This window comes from Ambystoma mexicanum, chromosome 3q (genome assembly GCF_040938575.1).
Source record: "Ambystoma mexicanum isolate Mex_15411 chromosome 3q, UKY_AmexF1_1, whole genome shotgun sequence".
NCBI lineage: Eukaryota > Metazoa > Chordata > Amphibia > Caudata > Ambystomatidae > Ambystoma > Ambystoma mexicanum.
In genome coordinates this window covers 1,008,874,465-1,008,900,907 of record NC_090926.1, presented here as the reverse complement: position 1 = coordinate 1,008,900,907, position 26,443 = coordinate 1,008,874,465, and the positions used below count along the sequence as shown (strand labels likewise).

The 26,443-nt window shown below is 47.7% G+C and overlaps 1 protein-coding gene across 1 annotated transcript in view; it reads left to right on the top strand.

Moving 5' to 3' along the window:
- The window catches only part of CHMP6 (charged multivesicular body protein 6), a 262,530-nt gene that overhangs the window by 20,383 nt on the left and 215,704 nt on the right, over positions 1-26,443 (top strand). The window lies entirely within an intron of this gene.

Genomic DNA, 26,443 nt, shown 5'->3' with positions numbered 1-26,443 from the left:
CGAAACAGTTCAAATCGAAATTTATAAAATGGTTCATGCAGGACACAAGTCAAGAGGAAATCTGAATGTGAAATCCATCTCACAACTATTCACCCCACCCAAATAAATGCTGCTCGCTTTTCACTTATCCTAGCCACTCTTTCTCGCCAATACACAAACATATGCAACTTAGAATTCATGATAAAATATCAGATAATGTTAAACTCATGACTCAAGCCCTTAAAAAAGAAAGGGGGGGGGACTATGACGTACCCAATGGGAAGTGACATGACAGGAACGTATTTGTGCACATTTCTTTCCGTTTTTTCCAACTTAAAGTGCACATTGCATATAATTATTTGCCAAAAGAAAAGATGTTCCTGTATTGTTGCAGGCTAAGTATAAAAGATTAGCACCTATTTTTTCTAAGATTCTGTAACAAAACATGCCCCTAAAAGCAGATTACAATATAAGATATTTTTCAGCTGTGTAATAGCAATTTGTCTGGTCTAATTCTAATCAGTTTTGCAAACTGAAGTCTATATTTGCCTTTCTGAGTTCATGTTGCATTGTATTCAAATGAGAATTAGCAAGAAACTATTCGGCCGGAGCGAATAGCTTTTTTTCAGCCCGAATTCGGCCGAATGCTTACTCGAAGCCGAAGTTCGGTACACCCCTACCCGAGACTATTCATTAGACAGGGTATACTTGGAAAACTTCAGGCCAAATCTGAATTTATTTGGGGTTAATTTTAAAGTTGTCCACTTGATCAATAAGATGCTTTCTCTGCGTCAAGAGCTGAAAAGAAAACTGGAATATGGTACTGGCCAGCATGGGCCATCACATTAATCGCTCTACAAGTGCTGTCAAAGGTGTGCCTACTACTTTAATACATCCAGACCTGCTTGGTCTGAAAGTACTGAAGTGACATTAGGGATTCCAAACGATGGGCAATAATCTCAGAACATCTTTTAGCATTAAAATTTAACAATTATTTCTAGTAGTAAGAAGAGCAATTCTGGGGGACCTTGGTTTGAAAGTTGACTTTAACATAGATGTTGTCCTGGACTTGGTAATAGAGCCTGACGAAAGAAAGCAATTAAAGAGGAGGCCAGATCATTTGAAGCTGAACCTCTTATAAATGCTAGCTGTAAAGCCATCAGGCTCAGGGCCTTATGATTTGGGGGAAAACGTTCTGGTCAGTTGGACCTCTTGTTTAGAAATGGGTTCTTCTAGCGACATCTTGACGTTATGTGCGATCTGTGGAAATGAGAGATGCTCATGATAATGCTTCTGGTTTTGTACATTTATTCAGTCTGAGGAATACATTTGATGTACTATCCTCTGCAGCATGTGCCTTTCACTGGTTTGCTCTATTCCCATCACTTCTTTAATACTCGTTACATAATTTTGTGTCTTCATGCATTATATGCTACTATAATTCCTAGTTTATTGTCCTGTAGAGGATAATAAGAGCAAAAGAGACTGCCTGATTCTAAAGTGAGAGAAGCCTGAGTAGTGCCTCACTTCATGAATTCTTTTTTTCCTTCAGCTACCACGAAAAGGGTGCACTTTTACGATGTGTGCAGTTACCTGCTGATCTGAGAGATAGCACCCAACAAAAGGGACAGATTTCCACACACAGTAACATTTCTCTGCACTAATGAGGAATGTTGAAAGCATTTGGTTACATTTAACTTTCTGAAGTCAACTAAAATTGTGCCTTGCTACACTGGAACAGTATAGTGAAAGTCAAAGGACTGGCTACCACTACGTACGTACAGAAGAATATTTTGTTTGCATTATTTAAAGGGACTACAAATTAATTGCACTTACATGTCCTGGGCCCAAATGGAGCACTTCTGTTTTTAAATAAAAAGAAATAGAAAAATTGTTGTTTAAATTGCAATGGGATTCTTATACAGTAGATGTGCAACACAAAGGAGAGAACCAATGTAAAGTATTGATGAAGAATGGCTGATGCCCCATTAATACAAGAGAAGTATAAAAGCTTTTAGTGTATAGGAAATCATTGGTTTTCTAGCATAGCTTTTGCAATGCAAGTTTGTTAGCTCTCCAGTGAACCCTCTGACCAGCTCAGTTCCTGTTTTAGCCCTGCATACATGATCAAATGGGGGTGGGGAATTCTAATAGATTAGGGGGCACCTGGTGAAGGTTTTATTTTGTTATCTGTATCCAACAGACTCATCTAGTTTCTCATTGGAGACCTCTGTGAAAAGTACTTGTAGAATGGGATGTTCCCACCCACGTTGAACAGGATATTCTCAATACATATATTCCAGCGAGGACTCGAATATGGTGCTATGTACTGATGGGAATCAAGTCAGAATCTGGTCAGAGTCCTGTTTTCCAAATTCCCGGAATTCACTCAAAGCATTACCTCTTGACTTGACGCAATAAATCCGAACAGATGCCCAGTAATGAAAGATTGAACAATCTGGCCTCTTAGGGCTGTTTGTGACTCACAATGCTAGGACCATGGTTTCCCAATTCAAAGAAAAAAAACATAAAGTTGTAACCGTGCCTAATTGCATTTTAAACGCTTTCAACATGAATCCAATATTTGACATTTGTCGGAATATAAATGATTGATAAAATCAGAAATATTACGAAATAATTCATATTCTGTCACACGTATTTGTTAGAAATCCCTGCAGGAGCAGGGGAATCGAGAAATCTATAGTTCATCAATGTGTCTTGTTTGGCACGATGAAATGGGAGATGAACGTTATTTGGAATTCAAAAGTGTTCAGAGCCGGCAGTCTTCTCCTTTTCACACATATTGAAAATATGACCAACCTATGAAAAGTAATGGTGTATGCTCCTTAGAGCTTCTACCTATTCATCAAGCCCAAAGAAACTTAAAAAAATATATATTTTTTTTTGGCATTTCACCAATACAACAACGGCTTTAACTCGGAAAATATACTGTTGCATGTGCATATTGCAGCCTCTGTGCTCGCATGTCTATGCAATAAATTTACTTCAGGTCCTCATTGCATGTGTCTTGACTCTTCTCTCCGAGTCTCTTATCCCTTTGAAGAGGAAGACAAAATAAAAAGCATCGCTCTCAGCCGTGTTGCGCCCCCTCCTTCCCTAAACCCCAACTAATAAAGTACAAACCGTGCACACTTCTCCCGTGTCCCACTGTCAGGTCCTGTCTTCAAAGTTCCTCGGAAGCTGCTGCACCCCACAGACCTATAAAAGTGTCTCATGCTCAACCACTTTGAGAATTACAGCTGAACTCGAAACACCCCCCGGGGGGGAAGGGGCAATGGGATAAAATAATAAACTCAGACAATGGCTCCTTCTCCTTAGGAATGGATATCTGCATGAAATAAGAAAAAACACAAGATAACTTTTTCTGTCTGTGACTCACCTCCCACTAACTTTTCCAAAGATACATAACTGTTCCTGAGATTCCTCGGCTATTGCCTAGATATATGGCATGTATAATGCGCCTATACACAGGTGTTTCAAGGCGGGACGTGGCAAGGGAGGGGGGAACAGAGGAACGACAGACAACGATCTTACTAGGCCAGGTGTCATTCAGATCGCGCAAGGGGAGGGGGAAAAGAAAAGTGCGGGGGGAGGAAGGGGAAGAGGGGAAAGTGCAGTACATGGGATAATAAATAAACAAGATAAATAAGAGCGGCCAGCAGGTGGCAAGTGCAGGGTGAGTGCTGAAATAAGTGCTGGTGGGGCACTGTAGGGATACAGAAAACAGTCCACAGGTGCAGGGGTTGCCAGGGAGGCAGTGCAGGCGTGCAACTGGCAGGGCTTGGGCCTGAGATATGAAGGGGCCAGGTAACCAGTGCAGTCTCAGTATCAGCCAGGAATTCAGCAGGGGAGAGGGAAGAGAAAGCGGAAGCAACGAGGAAGGTTTTAAGGTGCTTCCGGAACTGAAGGTGGTTTTCCTCAAGTTTCAGGGTGGCAGGGAGGCTGTTCCAGAGGGAGGCCCCAGCCGAAGAGGGAGATCTACCACCAACTTGTTGCTTGGAGAAGCGACTGACTCTGAGAGAGTTGGAGGTGGATGAGCGAAGAGCTCGAGAAGGAAGATATTTAGGAAGAGAGAGTTGAAGGTATTGAGGCCACAGGCCCCAGAAGTCCTTGTGGATGATGCAGAGTGTTTTGAACTTAATCCTCGCAGCCACTGGGAGCCAGTGCAGAGACTTAATTCCTGGAGAGATATGATACCTGGGCTTGAGGCCAAGGACAAATCTTGCAGTCCTGTTCTGGGTGAGTTGCAGAGGGCGGAGAGTAGAAGCAGGCAGATTTAGGAAGGGGCTGTTGCAATAGTCCAGCCTAGAGAGAACCAGAGCTCTGGAGACAGCTTCTGGGGGAAGGAGAGGAAAGGAAGAATACCTCTGAGGAAGTGCAGCTGGTAGTGTGACTTCTTAGAGACATCAGAGATTTGAGGAGTGAAAGATAGTGTGCAGTCGAAGAAGGCCACCAAGGTTTTTGGCCTTGCAGGTTGGAGCAGGAAGAGGGCCAAGAGAGGCCGGCCAGAAAGTTACAGGACAGGAGGGAGTGGGTGTGCTAATGAGAATTTCAGTTTTACTGGCATGAAGGCAGAGGTCATTGGCGGCACACCATTCCTTGATAGCAGACAGTCGGAGATGAGGGATGGAAAAGAGGTGGCCGAAGGAAGCCTGGAAATGAGCCGAGTTTCATCTGCCTAGCACTGAAAGTTGGGGCAGAGAGCAGCAATGCAGTGGGAAAGGAATGCCAGGTATTGGTTGAACAGCCAGGGAGAGAGGTTAGACCCCTGGGGGACACCACAGGTAGAGAAAAGATAACGGAGAGGAAGGACCCAAGTTGGAACTGGGAGGGTCGGTCAGAGAGGAAGGAATTCAGCCACGCTAGGGCATGTCTGGTGATGCCCAGGTTATCAATGAGACAATTTAGCCGGATGGAATGGTTGACGGTGTCAAAGGCAGAAGAGAGATAAAGCAAGATGAGGAGACTGGGTGTTAAAGTCGAGGTTGGAGAGCAGGTCTTCACAGATGTTTAGGAGAGCAGTTTCCGGGCTTCTGGCAGCTCTGAAGCAAGACTGATGGTCATGGAGACAACCAACAGATTCAATGTAGAGATTAAGCTGGGAGATGGCCAGTTTCTCCAGGAGCTTGCCCAGGAAATCGGTAATGGAGATTGGGCGATAGTTAGCCGGGCAGAAGGAATCAGCAGAGGGTTTCTTAAGAAGAGGGTGCACAAGGGAGTGCTTCAGGGGAGATGGGAATACTCCAGTGGCGAAGGAGTGTTTGCAGAGGTCAGCCAGGGCAGGAGCCAGGGTGTCAATTTGGTCCTGGATGGTTTTGGAGGAACAGGGGTGAACCTGTTTTGACAAGACTTTCATAGATCGGACTTGTCTAGAAACCTTGTCTGCCGAGAACAGGGGAAAGGCAGAGAAGGAGGGAGGAGAGGTGGCTGCAGAAGGGCCAGAGGAGGAGCAGGGAGTAGAGGGAGGGAGGGAGGGAGGGAGAGGAGGAGAGTGATGACAGGATGTCCTGAGTTTTAGAGATGAAGTGAGAAGCCAGTGCCGTGCAGAGGGCCTGGGAAGGGACAGGAGAGGTAGAGACTGCGGCAGGATTGGCCAGTTCCTTGCAGATTTTAAAGAGTTCAGCCGAGTTGTTAGATGGCGCCGAGGCGCAGGCTTGGATATGAGCTCTCTTCTTGGTGAGGCCAGAGAGGAGGTATTGCCTTTGGAGCAGGCGGCAGGCCAGTTTGTCAGAGAATGTACAGGAAGCACTCCATTTCCTCTCTCCCACTCTGCACTTGTAGGAAAGTTTCTCACAGGTTTTTGTGAGATCAGAATTGAAATTAAATTGTTCTGTCTTTTAGGCTTTCTTTTTAATGTTCTTTCTCCAAATCAACTGACTACTTGTGTTCTGAGTAACTGAGAATTGTCTTTGTCTTCTCTCTTGAACTGGCAATTGCTCAGGTAATATCAATTACTCATTAATTAAGGGTTTTCTTCTCTCAGGTAACTTGTAAACTTACAGACTTGAAAGTCTTTTTATCTGGAGTCTCTCTAACCATACATGTCTCTACTGGAAACTGATTGCAGCTGGTAAATAAAGTCTGTGCTTACATAAAGTATTTTCTTCTTTGGAGCGGAAAGCAATGGAGCTGCTGTTTCCTAGACTTTATATTCACTAAGAACCTAACTATCTATCTAGTTTTTTTTTTATTAAGAACGAATTATTTCCTATTTACTAAACACACACGTGTTACAAATACAACTAAATGCTCTAAGCTGAAAAGCGAGTCCAATAAAAACTCGATACTATTGTTCACCAATACACTGCAGCAGAGCTGCGTAACACTGTCTTCACAATTGAGCAAGCAAACATTGTGCGAGGAAATAGGAACTGCGAGAGCAGCAGTTTGATTCCCTTTGAGAAAAACTGCCTCGCGTAACCAAAAACAATCAAATTACGTGACTAACGTAACGCTAAAACACAGAGCTAACCTAGCCGTGTTAAACAGGACTTGCCTTACTTCCAGAAATACCTGCTACATTCCGAAAGGGAACCGTATGAACTCTGAAACCGCCACTATCTCAACATGTTACGGGAACACGAAGGAGCGAAAGAGCAGCCCTAAAAGGAAAACGCAACGTGAGATGCGCTAGAAAAATATAACGAATCTGCGAGCACCGTTAGAAAATCGACTGCCTCAGTTTACAGAAACCCATACATGCGCAAAGGAATCTCTTGCTTTATTGAAATGGGGAAGCTAAAACAAAAGGGAAATAAAGCTTGTACCTACAGATTCTAATATTTACCGACTTATAAGACTAATTAGACCTATTTAATTATCTCTTTAAATGAAACGTATTCACTTATCTGAAATGAAGATTGTTACAATCCTTCTTGCTTCTTTTTCTTCCTTTTATCTTCTTCTTCAAGTCTTATCAATTTTCCTTAATCTTCAATGACTTAAGGCATAGAAAACCAGAGAAATATACAACAGGACCTATCTTCTTAACAATTCTCAATGAAAGGCAGTTGTGAATGTTCAACCCAGGCCTTTGTTAAAGACTCCAGGCTATTGTCACCATTTTGGCTTGGGAGATTCTTAGCCCTCTGGACTAAGTTAAGGCCCAAACCAAACATGGATAAAAAAAAACAGGAGCAAAAATAAAAAACTACCAAATAAAATGAATGTGTAAAGAAGGGTTTATATATTCAACAGAAAGGGACTATAATTGACCGCTACTGCCCTGAAACCTAACACCCACCCGTCATCCCATCTGTCTGCCCTCACCTTCCGCTCCCCCCAGCTCCGTTCTCATTTCCTACCTCGCATGCTTGCTTTATGGCGGCCTGAACCTCATGGAGGCAGGTCATCCGAGAGCGCAAACATTCTTTGAACCAGTACGCTCCACGCTGCAATATCATTGCTAACTTCATACTGTGCCCTTTGCCACACAACCGCCCCCACCTCTATCCATTTCTTTAAATCCCCCCACCATGCGTGCCCATAGAAAGACTTGACCAACCAAAAAGTGTGAGGTAATGATGACATGGTGTGGGCAAAATACCATTATAAAAGTAGAAACATACAGGGAATAGAGAGAACTCGAATTAAAGGCTGCATAGAAGAACACCTGTTCCAAGCTGAGATTGGATATCATATGGGGGATTGTGCCTTAACCATGAGATATGCTTTCCAAGAGGAAGGGGAAAGATACCAGAAGAGGGCTGACTGACTTGGAGTTCCTTTGAAAACTGTTTGTCTTTAAAGAATTACTCAAAAGGGAGTGTGAATGTAATTAGACAGAAGCACTCTGGGACTATTTCTCTGCCAAGTCTCAGGAGTGGTTAGACCTGGGATGTTATTTCAACTTAGGGGAGCTCATTCTAACTAGAATATCTTGATATTTTAGGGGAAATGCAACAGTGCCTTGTCAGTATATTTAAAGGCAATCAGGAGTTGATTTCTTGTAGAGAACATAGCATTTTTCTGTGCACGGTGGTTGATATATTAGTAACTGAATGAGAATAGGATATGGTATTTTCTAATTGTCAAGTATATCCTGCTTTCTGAGCATATTCACAACCAAGTGAAGATTAATTCAAACTGCTTTTCTGTGCACGGGCGAAGTCCCTTCCAAGTAAATTAGAACCCTGCATTAGTCAACAACTGAGGCTGTGAACCGAGGTGCACGCTTCGTAGCCTGACGGAGTATTAATAAATCTACACATGTGAAATATATTTAAAAATACGGATTGTGATGGAAGGGATTTTAGCATTTGATTCCTAATAGAAAAGATGCACTTCCAAATGAACACTATAATTTCACCAATTATAGTTAAAGTGAGACGACTCCTACCTAAATACACCCAAAATAATTGTAGAGGTCTGGTGGGCGGGAGAATAGTTCTTGTCCTTTCAGAAAATCATAATATCTGGGGTTGATAGAGAGAGTTGATTAATCAACACTGTGCTTTTTAAAGACACATGCCTGTAGATCCTAGTGTAACATACCATAGATTGTATTTACAGGAATAGGCTTGAAGCCAACCATACCACATTACATATGAAAACATTGCTAGTGGGAAATGTATAGAGAATGTATTTTATGTGTAACTTTTGTCTGATAGCTACACTTGATATTGGAGAAAATAACTTAACTAAATTATTTCCAATTGTAATTGTCAACAGAAGTATTGACAATTGGTGCTACACCCTAGTACTTTTAACAGATGAATACAGAGTCAATGACCAACAACATAATAGTACACGTTCTCCAGAAAACATATCGTGCCAGGTGATTGATTACTGAGCATTCTATAACCTATACAAGACACTATAGATGTTATTCTACTGGTCCTCGCATGTCAGGTGGCTGGCCTGTTCCATCCCCAATTCACGAACTATAACCTTGTTTGAGTGTTGTGGACATACCATTGGTTATTGCCTGTTGCTACCCACCCCTAGGGTACTAAACTGTGATTGGCTGGAGCTGACGTCCCCAGGCCTGGGACCCAAAACGGTTCTCAGCTCACTGTGGATAGATCTGCAGCGCTCCTGGCCAGTATGGCTGGCTGAAACGGTTCTCAGCTCACTGTGGATAGATCCGCAGCGCTCCTGGTCAGTATGGCTGGCTGAGGAGATACCTCTCCATGTACTTATTAATCATTGGCCCGTTATAGAATGGATGATTGCAGTGTTTCCTGGCCTTTCATATGAAACCGGAACTCCCAATGTTTGAGCAAACTCCTCCTTCCATAGCTGTGAGCAGATCCAGAACGCATCTGTTCTGGAGCGCCACCAACCTTACTGCTCTGAGCTCTTCTTTTTTGACTTTGGAGTTAATTGTCACCATCCACTCCCAGCGGGTAATTTGCAACCACTTTGCGTTTGTGTATGTCTGTACCAATCGCATTAATGATGAAAAGAACATCTGCGGCTTGCTGAACAATCTGTGTTCTGCTGGCAGCTCATCTAGTGCTTTTTCTGATGCTTCTGAGAAGTAATTTCCTCCTCTCATAACTCTGCCCAATCCAGCTGGCTTCTCTGCCTTTGATGTTGGTACCCCTTTGATCAACCTCTTCTTCCTTTTTATTATTATCCTTCTTCGGGAACTCCTCTAGCTTCACATCTTTCTTTGGCACAACCAACAAAGGCATGTTGATGTGTATCAACGAGCAAACCCTCCCCAGTCGGGTGCCAGCTTCTTGTATGCCTTCGATAAGCACACCCAGTACTGCTGTTCCTGCCTTCATAGCTGTGTGTTTTTCAATTCTCCTGCACCCGACATTCTCATCAACTTCATCATTGTTCTGATAGCACAGTGCTGGTGTCTTCAGGGGTATTATTGGCATTGGTCCAGCTACATTTTCCACCCATCTCAGAAATCTTGCACTCGCCTCCCATTCTTTCAGGCACTTGACATTTTCTTCCTGTACCTTGTTTACTGGGGATTGTGCTAGTGTCAGTGCTTTGCTTCCCACCACTCCATTCTTCCATCCATCTTCTGTGTACCCTTGGCCATACACAAGTATCTGTGGTCTCTCGCAGCAGCCAGGCCCTCCTCCTGTCTTTCACCCTTATCCATGGTCATGGCAATTCCTTCAGTGTGCTAGTCTTTGTTTCTTCTTTGTCAGGCCCATCGGTTATGTACTGTATAGCTTCATCTAACAGCCAATAATTGTTCATCATGTCTAATGTCTTTATGTAATTGTCTTCGTATGGGAACATTGCCCTGGACATGCATCTTGGTGTCGCCGTTTTCCCCTGGAACCTTCCTCCAGTTGTCACCATCGAGAGATACATTAAACATTGTGCTCTTTCTGAGGGTATTTCAGACGCTATGAACGTTCTGGAGGTACTTGTGGCATAGGTGATTGATGAGCAGATGTAACTGCTCTCCCCGGTGGTTTCCTTACCTACTTTGGTCATGTTTGTACCACATGTTGTTAGACACTTGAGCAGTGTCCGTGAGATACAGGTCTACCCCTTTCATGTCTTTGTCAACACTGCGCTTACCTCTCCTGACCTTATCAGCCGTGTTCTCCTGTCCACCTGACATGGTCGTTCCACCTGCTTGGGTCGGGGGAATGTTAGTGGAGGGTAAGTGGTAGCACTAGTGACGCATGTAATTTTCCAAAATACAAGCACAATAACACTGCTAAGAATAAGTAAAACCAACAGAACCATTACTTTTTTTAATGTCATTAATTTTCACTTGCGCTGCGTGATCCTTGTAGCTTGAAGGTATAGTTGCCTGCCTGAAATGTGTGAAGAAATGCATTTTGTTAGTATTGTAAATGCTCTTGAGCCCTGCGGACCGGACCAAGTAATCACTGATGGCAAAGGCTAATTCTTCCCACACTTTTCTTATGGATGGGTCTCTGTGTGGCGAGGAAAGAGGGATTGCCATGCTCAAGCTGTGGGTATGTTTGGGTCAGATGCACTCTAAAGGCAAGATTGTATACTCTAGGGGATCGTGTATGGACAAATTGGTTTGAAAAAGTATCTAGGCGATGGGCAGAGGTCAACATGATCAATCAACAATTACATCGGCTTTCTCGTTGAGTGTGTGTGGAAGGGAAAATAACAAACAGTGTGCCCTCACTCTAAATCTATGAGAAGTCCTGTCCCTAACTCTGTTGCCCGCGAGCGCGTGACAATTCGATGTCCTCCTCCTGGTCATGTAAGTTCAGAACAAGCTTGTAGTTCTTCTAGATGCTAAACGTTGGCCCTGTCGATCAAATTGATCTTGTTGCCAGGTGAGGCTGCTGCTTTGTAGGGCTTGACGTCTGCCAGGTGGTTGCAGACCTGCTTCCACTGGAGTTCGACAGCACGGTCCGCCACCTTCTCAACAACGTGCAGACCCGTGATCTGTGGCGCATTCCAGCACCTGACAAAGTTCCTCAGGAGGACAATGTCACCCACACTCACAGGGCTTTAAAATCCTGAGTCTTGTGGTGCGCTGTCGCAGTTGCTGTCTTCTGGGCCTCCCTGGTCTCGTTTTTATCTGGCAAGAGATGAAAAGAAGCACTAGCAATCAAAGTAATCCATTCATACATTTCTTGTCCTAACACAACTGCACTATCACAATCCTTCAGTGCTCTTGTAGGAGGAGCCAGGGGAGATGCATGCGCCGTCCCCTCTCCACCTCATGGGGCGTTAAATGTGGTCGGACCCAGGCTTATTGCGCAATGCAAACAAGGCGAGTGGTAAGCAGTGAAGCCAATTCTTTTTTGTACTCTGCTGTGTTTTAGCTATGGACTCCGTCAGGAGTCCGTTCAGGCGTTCGCACATCCCATTATCTTGTGGTGGTATGCACAGGCAAACTTGTGTTGGATGCCCAACAACGCTGTGCTGTGCTGAAACATCCCATTGGCCAAGTGAGGGCCATTGTCAGACCTCAGGACCTCACACATGCCCCATCTTGGGAAAACTTCCCTGACTAGGAATTTAGCCGCTCTAAGAGCGTCTGAATGTGAACAAGGGCCTGCCTCAATGAACCTGGAGAATGGGTGTACAACCACTATCATCCAGCAGTATCCTTGACAAACCTTGATCATGTCTACATAATCCACATGTAAATGCTGGAATGGGTCTACTGGCCTAGATATGGCTCATCGCACAACTCTAAGGGTATGCCCTGCTGTGAATAGAGTGGATGGAACGGACACCTGTTTGCCATGATGTTTCCAAATATCTGTATCCCCTATATATGCTATGTATCTGTATCACGATATATATCTGTATCCCATATCCATCCTGTCACCTTACATATGTATGTCCCTATGTACGCCCCCACCACCGTGCTCGCGTGTCTGATCTCAGGCGTTTCTACTGATAACCACCATATCTCACCACTGCACTCACTCTCTTCTATACACCATCATTCAACTAGAACACAGCTATACCCCTGATCATTCGGCTTAGCTGTTCACATACAAACACGGCCCCCCGATCACCTCATCACCCTAATAAAACACAACTTGCCGAAGCACATCCCGGCTAGCATAGGCGTTCCTCAGGGCTAACGCAGCCAAAACCCAGTCTGGGTGTCCACCCACCAGACTGAACACATCCAACTGATTTCCTCAGCACACCTATCGCCAAGAAGCAGCTTTCATCTAACTACACCAGCTGCACACAAATCCGGTGCACCCACACACCATACGACACTCTCTCTCTCTACTGACTTGAACTGCGGTTCCTGAGGGCGTTCAACCTACCAGCGCTTTGAGGTCATACCAGTGATATAAGGCGCTATATAAATGCCAAGTAATATAACATGTAAACTGCTGGCAAGTCAAACAGTTGCTCACAAATTCAGCCACATGGTCTGCCAAATTAGGACAGAAACATGTTTTTCCAATGCATGCAGCAATGACCTCCTTCCCCGTGTGTGTTGGATCGTGCAATTGTGCTAGTGCAGTGTTCAGTAACGCTAGTGGCATGACCACATTTCCTGTTATTCTGCTGCCATAGGGCATCTGTTGCAGACATTGCTCAACCTCTTTTCGTCCACAACTGATTTTCTTCCTTGGGTGCGGATCCCTGCAGCTCCATAATTTGTGTTTCTAGCAATAAATTGTATCCTTCCTTTAGTACCATATTTATGGTGCACTCTCGTGCATTTGGGGCTCCTTTTAGTTCCCATAGCTCCCCAAAATATGCTGCACACTTTGCTTCAAAGACTGCTGCTTTGTTCCCCCTTCAGATGGGATCTTCCCCTTTAGTGTGTGCTTGGCAAACCTATTTCTATCCGTGCTGGATAAGTAATTACTTCGATCAGTCTGCCCAATAGAAGTGCATGCTGTTCAGGAGTCCCGTCCGCCCTCCTGAATCCTTTCCTGAGCCAGCGTGACAGTCCTGAGTGTACTGTGGACGTCACATAGGTGGGGTCAGAATACACAGACACTTCCTTGTCTCTGCTCTGTGCTAGTATTAGAGCCACTAGTTCTGCTGCTTGTGTGGAGTAATGGGATGGTAGTCGCGCACTGGCTGCTACTTCACTTGTCCCATCTTCCTTCAGTCTTACTACTGCAGTTCTTGTATGTCTGACCCCATCTGTCTGGTCAATTGTTGAAGACATGTCAATGTAGAGCATGTTTTCCCCCCTCAAGTGCATCCTGCTCTACTTTGAGTGTCACTGAACATCTCTGCTTGCTGTGCATAGTCTCCTAACTTTAGAATGTCTGCTAGGAATATTGCTGGGTTGACAATTCTGCATCTCGCCATCTTCAGCACTACATTCGATGGTATCACCTTGTACCCAGATGCTCTTTGTGTTGTCAGTTTGCTCTTTGGCTTCTGCAGTATCGCAAAGAGGGCATGCTCCACGCAGAGTGGTAGCGCACCCCATGGTTATTGCTGCTGACTTTTTCACTGCAAACGCGGCAGCTGCCAAAGCTTGTTACATGTAACTGCTGTGCCCTGTTACCCTAGGGTATGTTCGCACATTATAAATAATAAAACAGACAAACATATGCAGTGGTGTCATTCAGGGTGTGTAAATCGGTTGCCAGTTATGCCTGCTCATTCAAGCTGCCCCTTCCTTCTCCCCCTGTGTGCTTCCTAAACTCCCATGACACCCACTTGTCTGTCCCCGTTAACTAGGGTCAGACATGCTCCCCCCTCTCGTCCCCACTGTTTTCATTGTCTGGTCCTGTTCCCATGTTACTGCAAAAACCGTCTGCAAAGCTCAGTCTCCTCGATGTCAAGTCTGTTAGGTTTCGGGCTAAGGTCAATGTCCATTAAGTCTTATCTACTTCCTCCACCCCTGGCCCTTTGGCCTGAACTGTCTTTCTGTTATGCTCCTGCTCTGCGAGCTTGTACTATCTGGTTCTGTCCGTCTCTCCTCCTCCAGTCTGTCTTTTCCCCTACCTATTTCTCCTTGTGTTTTTACCGCCCTTATTGCTCGCTCATCAACCTCTCCTCATGCTCGTTCTCTTGGCAGTCTATCCAACTGTAACTTCCTCTGTTCCCTCTCAGGCCAACTTGAGTTTTTCCCGCTCTACTACTTCCCTTTGCCTCTCCATCCCTTCCACTTCCCTTGTCTTTCTAACCTGCTGCTCCTGCTCTGTTCCTTTCCTTGAGGTCCCTTTCGATCCTCTCCTCTCTCCCTTTCTGTGCGCTCCTTCTCCTCCACCTTCCTTCATTACCTATCCTTCCTCTCCAGTTTCTCTTCAATTTTCCCCATCTTCTCTTTCTAATCTCTCCTCCCGTTCTTTCTCCCTTCTGTCTGCCTCGTCCATTATCTCAGCCCAGTCTGATGCCTCGCTGCTTTCCTTCAGACCCTCCATTGCCTTAGTCACCCCTTCTGCCTCCCCATCATTTTTCCCCTCCAACTTCAGAAGTATCTGCCCTCCTATCCACTCGTTCGTGGCTATGCTCCCTACCCCCACCTGTCATGCCCTTCTGCGCTTCACCACTTGTCTCTTGCTCGCCAGCTTGCTGCCCAGTGCCTCGGCTTCTCCTTCATATATGGTGCTGGCTTGTATGTCGGATTTGAGTACCCCTCTGCTCCCCTTAATTCTTGTATGGGGTACATCCCTTGCTCATCCTCTGTGTCATCGGATGGCATACTCTGAGTGATGCGCCCCTGGCTCCTTCACCTCCTGCTGGCTCAGCATCCACTGATGCCTCGTGGCATCCTCCTCGCCCTCCTGAAACATCCGCGACAACTCGAATATGGCCATGGGTTTAGTTAACTTCTTCCCCCTCATAAGAGCCCTCTGTGTACCAGTAGTGATTGCTGCACCTCTTTGGAGAAACTTCACAAGGTGGCCATTGTTTAGTTAACTTTCCCTCTGTACTTTTTGGACCGTTCTAGGCTATATTTACAAATATTCTCCCTCTACGGCGGGAGTGTGTTACACACGTGCTGAAGAGGCGTGTCGCCTCCGCATTTCCCTTGGTACATCTTTCGTGCCTTTGCTTGACCTCAAGTCGAGGGTTTCGACAGTCCGCCGTTTAGGAAAAAAGGTACAATATAATGGCAATACTTTTCAGTTTCTACGAGCCTCTCTGGCTCCACAACTATCGGGTGTGCTCCGCGCACCGCCCCTCCTTCACAATCACTGCCTCGTCAGGCACACCCACATGCACCTTCCGCACACTGCCACTTGTTCACCTCACCTGTCAATCCCAAGTGTCCTATATGCAATCCCTATGGGTGACGTCACCAAACAAGGTAGTGCTAAGGAAAATCAAATGCTGTGCGCACATTGTACTATCCCGTTGCTCCCAAACCACACACACACTCCACAGCGGTCTTCCTGCCTCCAGGCAGAGTATACCAATGTTCTCTTGTGATCAACCTGTACCCGCTGCGTCGCCTAGCATGCCAAACGTCTCACTCCAGGAGACTTAATCAGTCGACTCACCTTCCGCAATCTAGGCCAGCTCCCTTGCTAACACTTAGGGGGAGACCGTCATCTAGGACTCGAGCTAAAACGCCCAACCCACAGGAAAGCTGCAATTTACATAACTACTGCCATCCGTGTCCTCAAGTCAGTAGTCTAGGTTAGACAGAACAGTTTACCTCTAAAACCGAATGTGCCCCAAACGTAGAAAACAGACATCTACCTCCGCTCCTGTCCCTGCTACTTTGACAGTGCTAAACAATACTTTGAGAATACTCAACGATACTGATCAATACTCCACAGTGCTGTATACCCTCCATCACACGCACAGTTGTTGTTAGGCTGGGTCAATACTTTTACTCTGTGGTCTGCTGGCACTGCTCTGCTGTCGACTCCTCCAGAAGGTGTTCACTTTGCCGTCCTGGTCTGCCTGGACTCCTCGCTGACTTCGGGCAGGATGATTTCCAACTGGCTCCTGATGGCCTTTCCACGGGAACGCGTTTCCTTTCTTATCGAAATATGCGAGGGTCCTGCAGCCTCTCAAGTTCTGCGGCGGAGAAGGCGACCTGGTGCAGCCAACCATCCACTCTGCTACCAACCTGTTGGAAACTCCCAGGTATGCCATAGGGATACTGGAATTTTTCAGACTCTGAGGACCCAACTCCCTCCCCCAGGATACACAGAGGACTCGGTCAACGGCAAGTTCAAGCTACGGTTTATTACAAACGAAACCAACAGGGATCAGCACAGGAACAAAGTATATTCATGCACATCTCGCAGGCTGGTTTTACTCCCAAATGGTGTCAGCACTTTGTCACAACCTGGGCCCTTCTCCAGAAAACCTATTGTGCTAGGTGATTGGGTACTGAGCATTCTATACTGAGCATTCTATAACCTATACAAGACACTATAGATGTTATTCTACTAGCCCTCGCATGTCAAGTGACTGGCCTGTGCCCTCCCCAATTCACTAACTATAATATTGTTTCAGTGTTGTGGACTAACCAATGGTTATTGCCTGTTGCTACCCACCCCCAGGGTACTAAACTGTGATTGGCTAGAGCTGACGTCCCCAGGCCTGGGACCCGAAACGGTTCTCCGCTCACGGTTTACCTTTTTAAGGTGATGGGAACGATTGTGTCTGTATTGTAACTTATTTGCACCACCTTTGCCGAATGAGAATGCTCTCCTGTCTGGCACAACACTTGTTGCATACTTGTTGCAGTTTGTGTCTGGCTGCCTGGGACCGGCTCTCCTTTCCCACCACGATCACTGTCCATTGTCTGCTTCGGCTGTGTCACATGTTCACAGACCATGAGTTTGAGCTCTGCAGCTCTGAATTGTGAGGATTTATTCATATTTTCTGCAGCTTGTCCCTTGGAATGACGTCTGTATCTCTTGGCCTTTGCTGCGAGTCCTGTCTCACATGCCTTGCTCTCTGTCCAGCCTGAATCAGCTCAGCTCGTTTCATGCTCTGAGACCTGAGGCCTGCTGTAGTTTTCCAGAACCTTATAATGCAGTTTCTACAGTGTCCATGATATACCACATTTTCCATAGGTTAGTCACATTTGGCTCTGTCAGGTTCCATAGGTGCTCCTGCAGTTCCATAGGGTTATTCGCGTATAAGTTCTGATGCTTGTTAATCTGCTTAGAATCGCATCCTGTGCATATATTCCGATATCTAGTGGCAATCGCAGAGTATTGCATCGTTCTTTCAAAGATCGAAAAAGGATGTCGACATGGCCGTGATTGTAACACTATCCCTAACGTGACGTGTAGTGTACCCAAAATCCCTCATGTGTCGAGGTCCCTCAGATTGTTTTTTTCCACCCCAACTAGTTTGTCGCCTTGTGCAGAGTTTACAAGAGTTGATGTTGCTAGTTAATTACTTCTTTGTCCTATGACCAATGATCGTCTAGTCTGCGCTACTTCTTTTCTTCAACTACTTTGTGGACTCCTACACAGAAACATCCACCGTTGCTCGGCGACTGGTACATTGATCGACGTCTGTCGACCGCGTGGCCTCGCCCCTCCGGCCAGGCCCTTAAATTAGGGAGAGTGGGGACCTGGGTTGATTCTTTATGAGAAAACCGTTCCTTTCCCTTCTCCTCTTTGGTCTGGGTGCCTTCTACCTCTGCTATGGAGAGGATGCCATTTAAATTTTGTCCGTCGTGCAACGGAGAATACCCCTGCAAGGACACCCATCGCAAATACAATAGGCATTTACCTCCTGACCACGACGAGCGTTTGTGTAAGTCTTGCTAACTCTTTCTTCCCAAGAGGTTCAAGGACAGGTGGGCCGAGTTGTTCCCCCCCGTTGACGCCGTCGCTTCGGATGATGACTCCAGCGGCAGCCATGGCTCTGACCTGGAAGCCATAGATCTTTTGGCGGAACTCTCCAGTTCTCAGATGCCTGTCCCTGCCCCTGACAGACCGCCCACCGGTTCTGTTATGGGGAGTTCACACCCCGGCGACGAGGGCACACACGCACCACCTAAGGCAAAACACACAACACCTAAGGGTTCCTCGACCGACCCGTCGAAGAAGTGCAAAATGGCAACAGGCCCTCTGAAAACTTCGACGGGGTCCGCCGAACATCATGCTCCAGCGCCCTACCCGCAACAGTCTTCTCGGCATGCCACTGGGCTTTCTTCCCATAAGGGCGTTCCCACAAAAAAGTGCAGACACGTCGTCCAAAGGCGTGTCCGCACCTAAGGCTTCCGCGGAGTCGGCAACTATGACGATGCCTACAGGCACGTCGAAACCCAGCATTCAGCCGACGAAACTACGCGAGCGTCTCGCGACTACGATTTTGGCAGCGGAAGATCACAGGTCTCCCCATCCCCCTCTCATCGAGAGGAGTACTCTGAATCCCCCCAGCACCTCTCAAGGGCTTTATCAGTCAAATCTTTCCTCTGAACAGCCTTTTCCTCCTCCAGACCCCTCTGCTTCATCCCTGTGGTCTAGGCAAAGGTTTGAGAATTATATGGATAAGTTGTCCCAATTCATAGACTTCTCAGAGAAATACATTACTCCCAAGAGACCTAGGGAGGAATCCTCCTGCCCCATGCCACCAAAGCTGCAGAAGCTTCCAATTCAGTTACAAATCCATCAAGAGGAGGTATTTGAGTATTCAGAACAAGACACATATGAGGACAATCCTTTTGATCGGGACATAGTTGACCAGGATCCACACTGGGAGCAAGAGCAGCCAACAGATAGGGACCTTGGCTCTCGCTTGCTCATACCTTAGACCCAGACAATATTTGTCTGGACCCGCCTTCTTCACCTCAACAGAGGTGGTCATTGTCAATAGATGACCAGATGGTATTTAATACCATCTTAAAGAGAGCTGCAGATCACCTTCACATCGCTACACAGGAGGCTGTCCAGGACTCTGACTTCGTTGAGGACATTCTCCAAGAAAAACCTCCAACTGGGGCGCTGTTGAGCAGCCGACAAAATGGCTGCCTAGCCTTTCAGCTCCGTGTGCTGCCGCTTTGCATCTGCTTCCATCTGCGGTTTGCTACTCTACCCCGTCTCCAGATTTGGCTCCCACATAGCTGACACTTGGGGCCACCCGCCTGTGAAATCTGGCCCCGAATCGGACCCTCTGACCCCGTGTTCGCGTTGAGCCGAGCTGGGCCCGCGCGCTGCCGGTTGACGCCACGGACGGCGCCGCGGACCCCCGCCCGTCGCCGCTGGCGGCCCGGCGGGTCGCCTCCCTGTCTGGCTTTCCATCTGGACCACCGCGCCCGCCTGCCTTGTGACTGGGGCCGAGGTCGGGGCGCGAGGGCCACCTGCGCTGCCTACGCAGATACGCGTGGGCTGATCCGGCGTGACGCCACTGAAGACTCCGCTGAAGACGCCCTTGGCCTGATCCGGCTAACAGTGGCGAACTGAGACTGAGGTGAGGAGTTGGTGGGCCCTATGTGTGCGGCATCTTTCTACAAACCCCCTGGGACAATCTGTCTGCCGCCCTAAGAACCGCGCAGTGTTCAGTTAGGATGAACTTCTTGCCCACTACCTCCGGCACTCGGTTCTAGGGCCCAGGAACATTTGCTATCCTTGTCTGCCGGTGCCGTGGCCCGCCGCTACCCCACCAACAAGCGAGTGGCCCTCTCCGCCCTGTCAGTGCATTGCCTCGCTTCAGGGTACAAGATACCCACACGAGACTGACCCCCTGGAACACGCCGTGCTGCTCGCCACGATGTCCAACAGGTCCAGGAACACTGGTAAATCAGGGGCCCTGGACAAGTTTGCTAAGGCCACCCCGAGACCCGATTCGGCCCATACATCATGCGACCAGATCGAAGTACCGCTCACTGCAGAGGCCCCCCCCTCGGACCTGACGGTCGTTATGGAATCCATGGCCAGAAACTTCACAGCTTTTCATGAGAAGCTAGATGACATTAATGCAAATGTGGCATCTCGAAGAACCAAACTGGACCAACAGGGGTCGAGAATCACCGAAACCGAAAACAGGATCAGCTCCAACGAGGACAATATAACCACACTGCAAAGCACAGAATCCACCCTTGTCACGGACATGAAACTTGTGCGAGCCAAATGCGATGACCTCGAATCTAGATCACGGAGGAATAACATACGCATTATTGGAGTCCCGGAAAATGCGCTGAAGGGTCGACTCGAATCCGCGGTCGAGAACCTCCTGAAAGACCTGCTGGGCAATCCGGAATTATCCCCCTTCTTCACCATCGAAAGGGCCCATAGGGCGCTAGCCCCACGTCCCAAACCAGGAGACTTCCCGAGGCCCATCATTGCAAAAATTCTGAGTTTTAGAGATCGGGATCAAATCTTCCGCCTCGCGCGGGATAAGGGTGAACTCAGATTGGACTCGCAGGTGATCCGAATCTTCCCTGACTTCTCGATCGCAGTACAACAGGAGCGTCACCAATTTCTTGGGGTCAAGAACCTGCTCAGGGAGAGAAGCATTCCATACGCCATCCTATTCCCGGCCCGTCTAAAGTTCACATTTAACAACAAACTTTACTTCTTTACGGTGCCCTCAGAAGCGGTGAAATTCATAGAGGCACACATTCCCCCTCATCCGCTTGCCGAAGATGGTATGGAAAATGACTGAACTTAATCCGGAACTTGCTCTCCTTGATCGCCGCCTACTCGAGCGGTCTGAAGGCTTCATCATCCATGGACCGCCCCTATAACTACCCTGCTGTTATATTCCTACTTTTCATGCCCTCCGGTTCCTAAACTCTCAGATACGCACTGCCTATCTTGCATGTTGTTGGACTACTCATCGTGATCATGCTGATTTCCTGTTTTCATCGAATGCAATGTTTCCCTATTTCACACCCAGGCCGACACGGCCACAGGTAGTGGCTGTGACATGCATTACTAAACCGCAAACACTGTTTAATTTCTCACGGATGCCTTAGTGTCCCAAGCGTGATAGCACACGGCAATAGCGCACCCCACTGCGATTGCAATGCTTCTTATATCTTTGTTTTTGGTTCGCCCCTGTTGGGCCCTTGCACAGGTTGGATCATGTTGGGGTCGGTCCGACTGTGCACTGTTGGGGATGGGTGGGATGTACACTGCTGATCATGGGTTGGTGGTGAGGGTGGGGGGGGGAAACCGGGTGTTATCTACAAAAGGCATACGAGGTTGCATGGGGCGAGCACTAATGGGCCGCGATCGCGAGTTTTGCCTCAAGCCTTGGGGCGCACACTATTGTTGGATCCGAGACGTTCATTGAGAACACGTGTTACACATTGAGATGGCACAGTTATGGCAACCGTCATAATGTCATGGAATGTCCGTGGGGTAAGCAATCATACTAAGGCGCATAAAATCATGGCCTATGCCAACAGACATAACTGCAAGATACTGCTCCTGCAGGAGACACACTCCAATGGCCACATTCCCAGAACAATGGCCCCGGCATGGGGACCTACTAGATTTTTTACCTCCTACTCCACCTCCTACTCCACCCAATCCAGGGGGGTTCTGACCATGATCCATAAATCCATCAAGTTTACACTGCATAAAAATTACACTGACCCGATGGACGCTATGTAATACTACACTGCACCTTGGCCAACAAAGAATATCTACTCGTCAATACCTATTTCCCCAATGTGGATTCTCCTGATTTTTTTGATAAAATCACCACTATACTGCTGGGATATGTGGGAACACTGATCATTTGGGGGGGAGATTTAAATCTTATCCTTGATACGGCCCTAGATAGAACTGGAACTAACCCCCGTCCTTTGTCCAGCGCTGCACGCAGACTGCACTCTCACATTAAGACCCTCGACATTTGCGATGCCTGGAGGACGCTGCACCCTCATCTTAGAGATTACACTTACTATTCATCAGTGCACGAGAGCTCTTCTAGGATAGACCTGTTTCTTGTCTCAAAAGGTGTCATGGGAGGGGTGTTGGGATCCCAGATCCTACCCCGCACGCTTTCTGATCATGCTCCGATCACACTCACAGCCAGACTGGGAATACCCGTTCCGACGTTCAGCACCTGGCGTTTCAAATCCGACGCCCTGCGGGATGTGGTATTTAAGGCTGAAATACTTGATGATATTCTGTCTTTCTTCGAACAAAATACTCTCCGGGACACCTCTGCTGCTGTGAGATGGGACGCCTTTAAGGTGTACATCAGGGGAATGTCCATCTCCCGGGAAGCTGGGGTGCTGAAATCAATCAGAACGGCACTGAGCCGGTCAGAAAGCAAACTGAAACAATTGGAACCGCAAGGCGCCTCTGGTGCCGACCCTGCCACTCTTGCCCAGATCTCCGATGAACTCCAAGCATTCAACAAACTCGCCGTCAGCGAGATACAATTCCTTGGCCGCCCTCAAGCGGCCAGGAAATATGGTGAGGGAGAGAGGCCCGGGAGAACGTTAGCGACACTAATCAAATGGGAATCTGGCCGAACGCAAATCACCTCTCTTAAAGATGAACAGGGCAATGTTCAGTGGGCTGACCAACAAATCCTAAACACATTCACCGAGTTCTACAGGTCTCTCTACTCTCAGCCTACTGAGCATACTGAACAACATATGCGGGAACTCCTCGACATGATCCCCACCACAGAGATCTCCTCCACCACCCGAGACGGACTAGACTCTCCAATCACACTTGACGAGATAGTGACAGCCATCTCTGACCTACCCAAAGGCAAAGCCCCGGGGCCCGACGGCCTGACCGCCGATTTCTATCAAGAACACGTCGCCATACTCGCCCCCAAGCTACTCGAGGTCTGGGATGAATCGCTCCGAGTCTCTATTCTTCCCCTCTCTATGCGCGAGGCAGTCATTACGGTGCTGCTCAAGCCTGACAAACCGGACGATGAATGTGGGTCTTATAGACCCCTCTCCCTAATGAACCTTGACACAAAGATCTTTGCAAAAATTATAGCGAACCGATTTCTGCCCATTATGACATATTTGGTCCATGAGGACCAGGCTGGCTTTGTACCTGGTAGGTCCACCTCCCACAACATCAGAAGACTGTTTAACGTAATGTCCCGCATTGATCAAGATGCACAAGCGGTGGCGGTCACACTGGACGCCCAAAAGGCCTTCGATATGGTCTCCTGGAGATACACTTGGCTGGTTCTTGAGACTATGGGCATTGGCCCAAACATGATTAGGTTCATAAAATTGCTATACACTTCTCCTGTGGCACGGGTTAGGACCAATACACTAACATCTGATCTTTTCACACTGTTCAGAGGTACCCGTCAGGGATGCCTCTTCTCTCCAATACTGTTCGCTTTAGCAATTGAACCAATGGCAGACTATGTCCGTGCTCACCACGCCCGCAAGGGAATAAGACTGAAAGACAGCCCCGAAATGATATCCCTATATGCGGACGATGTTCTGTTATACATCAGAGACCCTGCAACACACCTCGACTCAATACTGAGAGACATTACCCGCATAGGCACTCACTCTGGCTTCACTATCAATTATTCCAAATCAGAGATCTTCCCGCTCACTAAATCCACCCAGCAACCTGCCTCTGAATACCCCCTCCGTTGGTCACCGAATGGTGTTAGATATCTGGGCGTACACATATCCTTAGCCAAATCCACCCTTCTCGCTAACAATTACTCTGCGGTAACACGCATAGTCGAAACTAAAGTCCTCAGGTGGCGTACCCTCCCGCTATCCATCGCTGGACGGCTCTCCCTCATTAAGATGATCCTGCTCCCCAAACTCCTCTACACATTTAGCAACGTCCCCGTGTGGCCTGGGAATAACTATTTTGCCAGGCTGCACACACTATTTGCACAGTTCCTCTGGCACGCGGGCGCAGTACGCAAAAAGTGGATGGACATGACACTTCCATACAAACTAGGGGGACTCACGGCCCCGGATCTATCACTTTACTGGCACGCAGCTCAGGCCCAACATGCCACTCACTGGTATCCTGGTACGCTAACGCGTCCCCATGTCAAACTGGAGAGGCTGGCGACTACTGGCACCGATCTAATGTCCGCGATACTGCACCACCAATACATACCCGACTCTCCTATTGACCCTCTCTACACGACTCTCTTAGCCTGGACTCGCCTGCTTTCCCAGACGCCTGAAGCCTCCCCGTACTACAAGTGGCTTCCCGTGTGGGCCTTTCCTGGCCTGGAACCCACTCACGATGTAGCGCTGGCCCGACACTGGGGGGAGCTGGGATACCACGCACTGACTGACTTCTACCCCGAAGGCAGGTTTATTGACCCCCGATCTTGGAAACCGGGACACACCGGGACCGCTTTGGAAACCCTCCAATATTATAGATTGCGGGCCGCGTTTCGCTCCAGATGGCCCACATTCCCGGACGAGCCCCCAGACAACCCGGCCATCGCATACATTGCCAACTCAGGGGGCGCCCGTGGAGTGGTCTCCTCACTCTACAAGATATTTCAGGCTGCTTCCCCTACTCCCACTCTCAAGGCACGAGACGAATGGGCCGGCGACCTGGGCCTGGAAATATCAGATGGGGCCTGGGAGAGTATGTGCCTGCACACCCAACGAGTCTCTCTCAACTTCCGTTTTCGCGCCATGCAATACAAACTTCTAAATAGACTTTATTACACTCCGCATAGAACCTCTAGGTTCACTCACACTGCGGCGCACCCCTGCCCCCGCTGCGGGGCGACGGGGGCCGATCACCTACACATGTTCTGGTCCTGTAACAAACTGCTTGGTTTTTGGGAGGGTATCCTAGAAACACTCTCTGCTATCATTGGAGCGGTTATTGATCTGGATCCTCTGGCCGTCCTGTTTGGCGCCTGGACGACCGATGACACTAGATGTTCAGCTAGATTTCTTAATATTGCTTGTATGGTTGCCAAGAAATGCGTTCTTCAGAATTGGAAAAATCCCTTCCCTCCGGCCCACCGGAAGTGGCTCCATATGCTTACCTGGTCACGCAACTGTGAGGAGGAATTCATATCCATGCTCCCTGCTACATCTCGCCCCCGAAACATTTGGACGGAATTCAACTCATACCGTAACAGTAGAAGTGCGAGCGCCTCTAGCTCTGGCTTGTCCCCCACCCCCTCTGTAACCACCCCTACTATGTGAACTCGTACTTGTATATATCTCTTGTGACCATTGCCTGATATTGCTGTGACTAATGTACTATGCTGAATGTATTGTATTGTTACATCTTCAACGTGTGCCCGAACTGGTGGCCTCGCTGCCTGCACCATGTAACCTTGTGCCGCCAAAAATAAAAGTTTAAAAAAAAAAAAAGAAAAACCTCCAACTAGTCTGGCTATTCCTCTGCTCAACTCTATAAAGAAACGCTTTGCTCTCTCTTTATTGTCACCTTCCCTTTCAAGGGCGGTCAACCCTTGCATCGAGGAAGTTGTTTCACCCCTCTTCATCTGACTCGATGTATATTTGAGGGCCATGCCACACCGGACTCTGGTTGTTACAACCACCAGGGAAGGGGCAGGGGTGCCACCGTCTATGGCAGAGGCACCCCTGGATAAAGACTGCAAAAAACTCTATGCTCTTGGCAAACATATTACCTCATCTGCTGCCTACTTAACCTGGACCCTTCTCACTAGTTACAGAAACGTACAATGGGGCCTGCTCCAAGATGACCTGTAAGAAGTTCCTGAACCCACACAGTCACACCTGCTGGTGGTCGTCACTAAGGGTAGACGGTTGACCCATAATATTTTAAAAAACACACTAGACACTGCTGAAACTGCGTGACGCACTCTTGCACAAGGGACTCTCCTCAAGAGACACGCCTGGCTGATAAATAAACCCGTAGAGGAGTCAAATTTATTTGGTAAGGCTGTTGGTGTCGACTTGGATACGGCTAAGAAAGAACATGAGACGCTGAAATCGCTCAACCAGATTACAGCGAAGCCTTTCCAACAGCAGGGAGGTTGAATTTTCATCGTACCTTTCCAGGTCAGTCCTTCTCCCGATCTCCCCATGGCCCATATGGCGCTGGAGGCACCCCATGGTCCTCCGGACAAGGTTCATCTGGCAACAGCCAGTATCAGCAAAGAGGGCAGGGCAGGGCCAGGGTAGAGGCAGGAACTCTACTCCAAGATGCTCCCCTGGCCTCTACATCCAAGT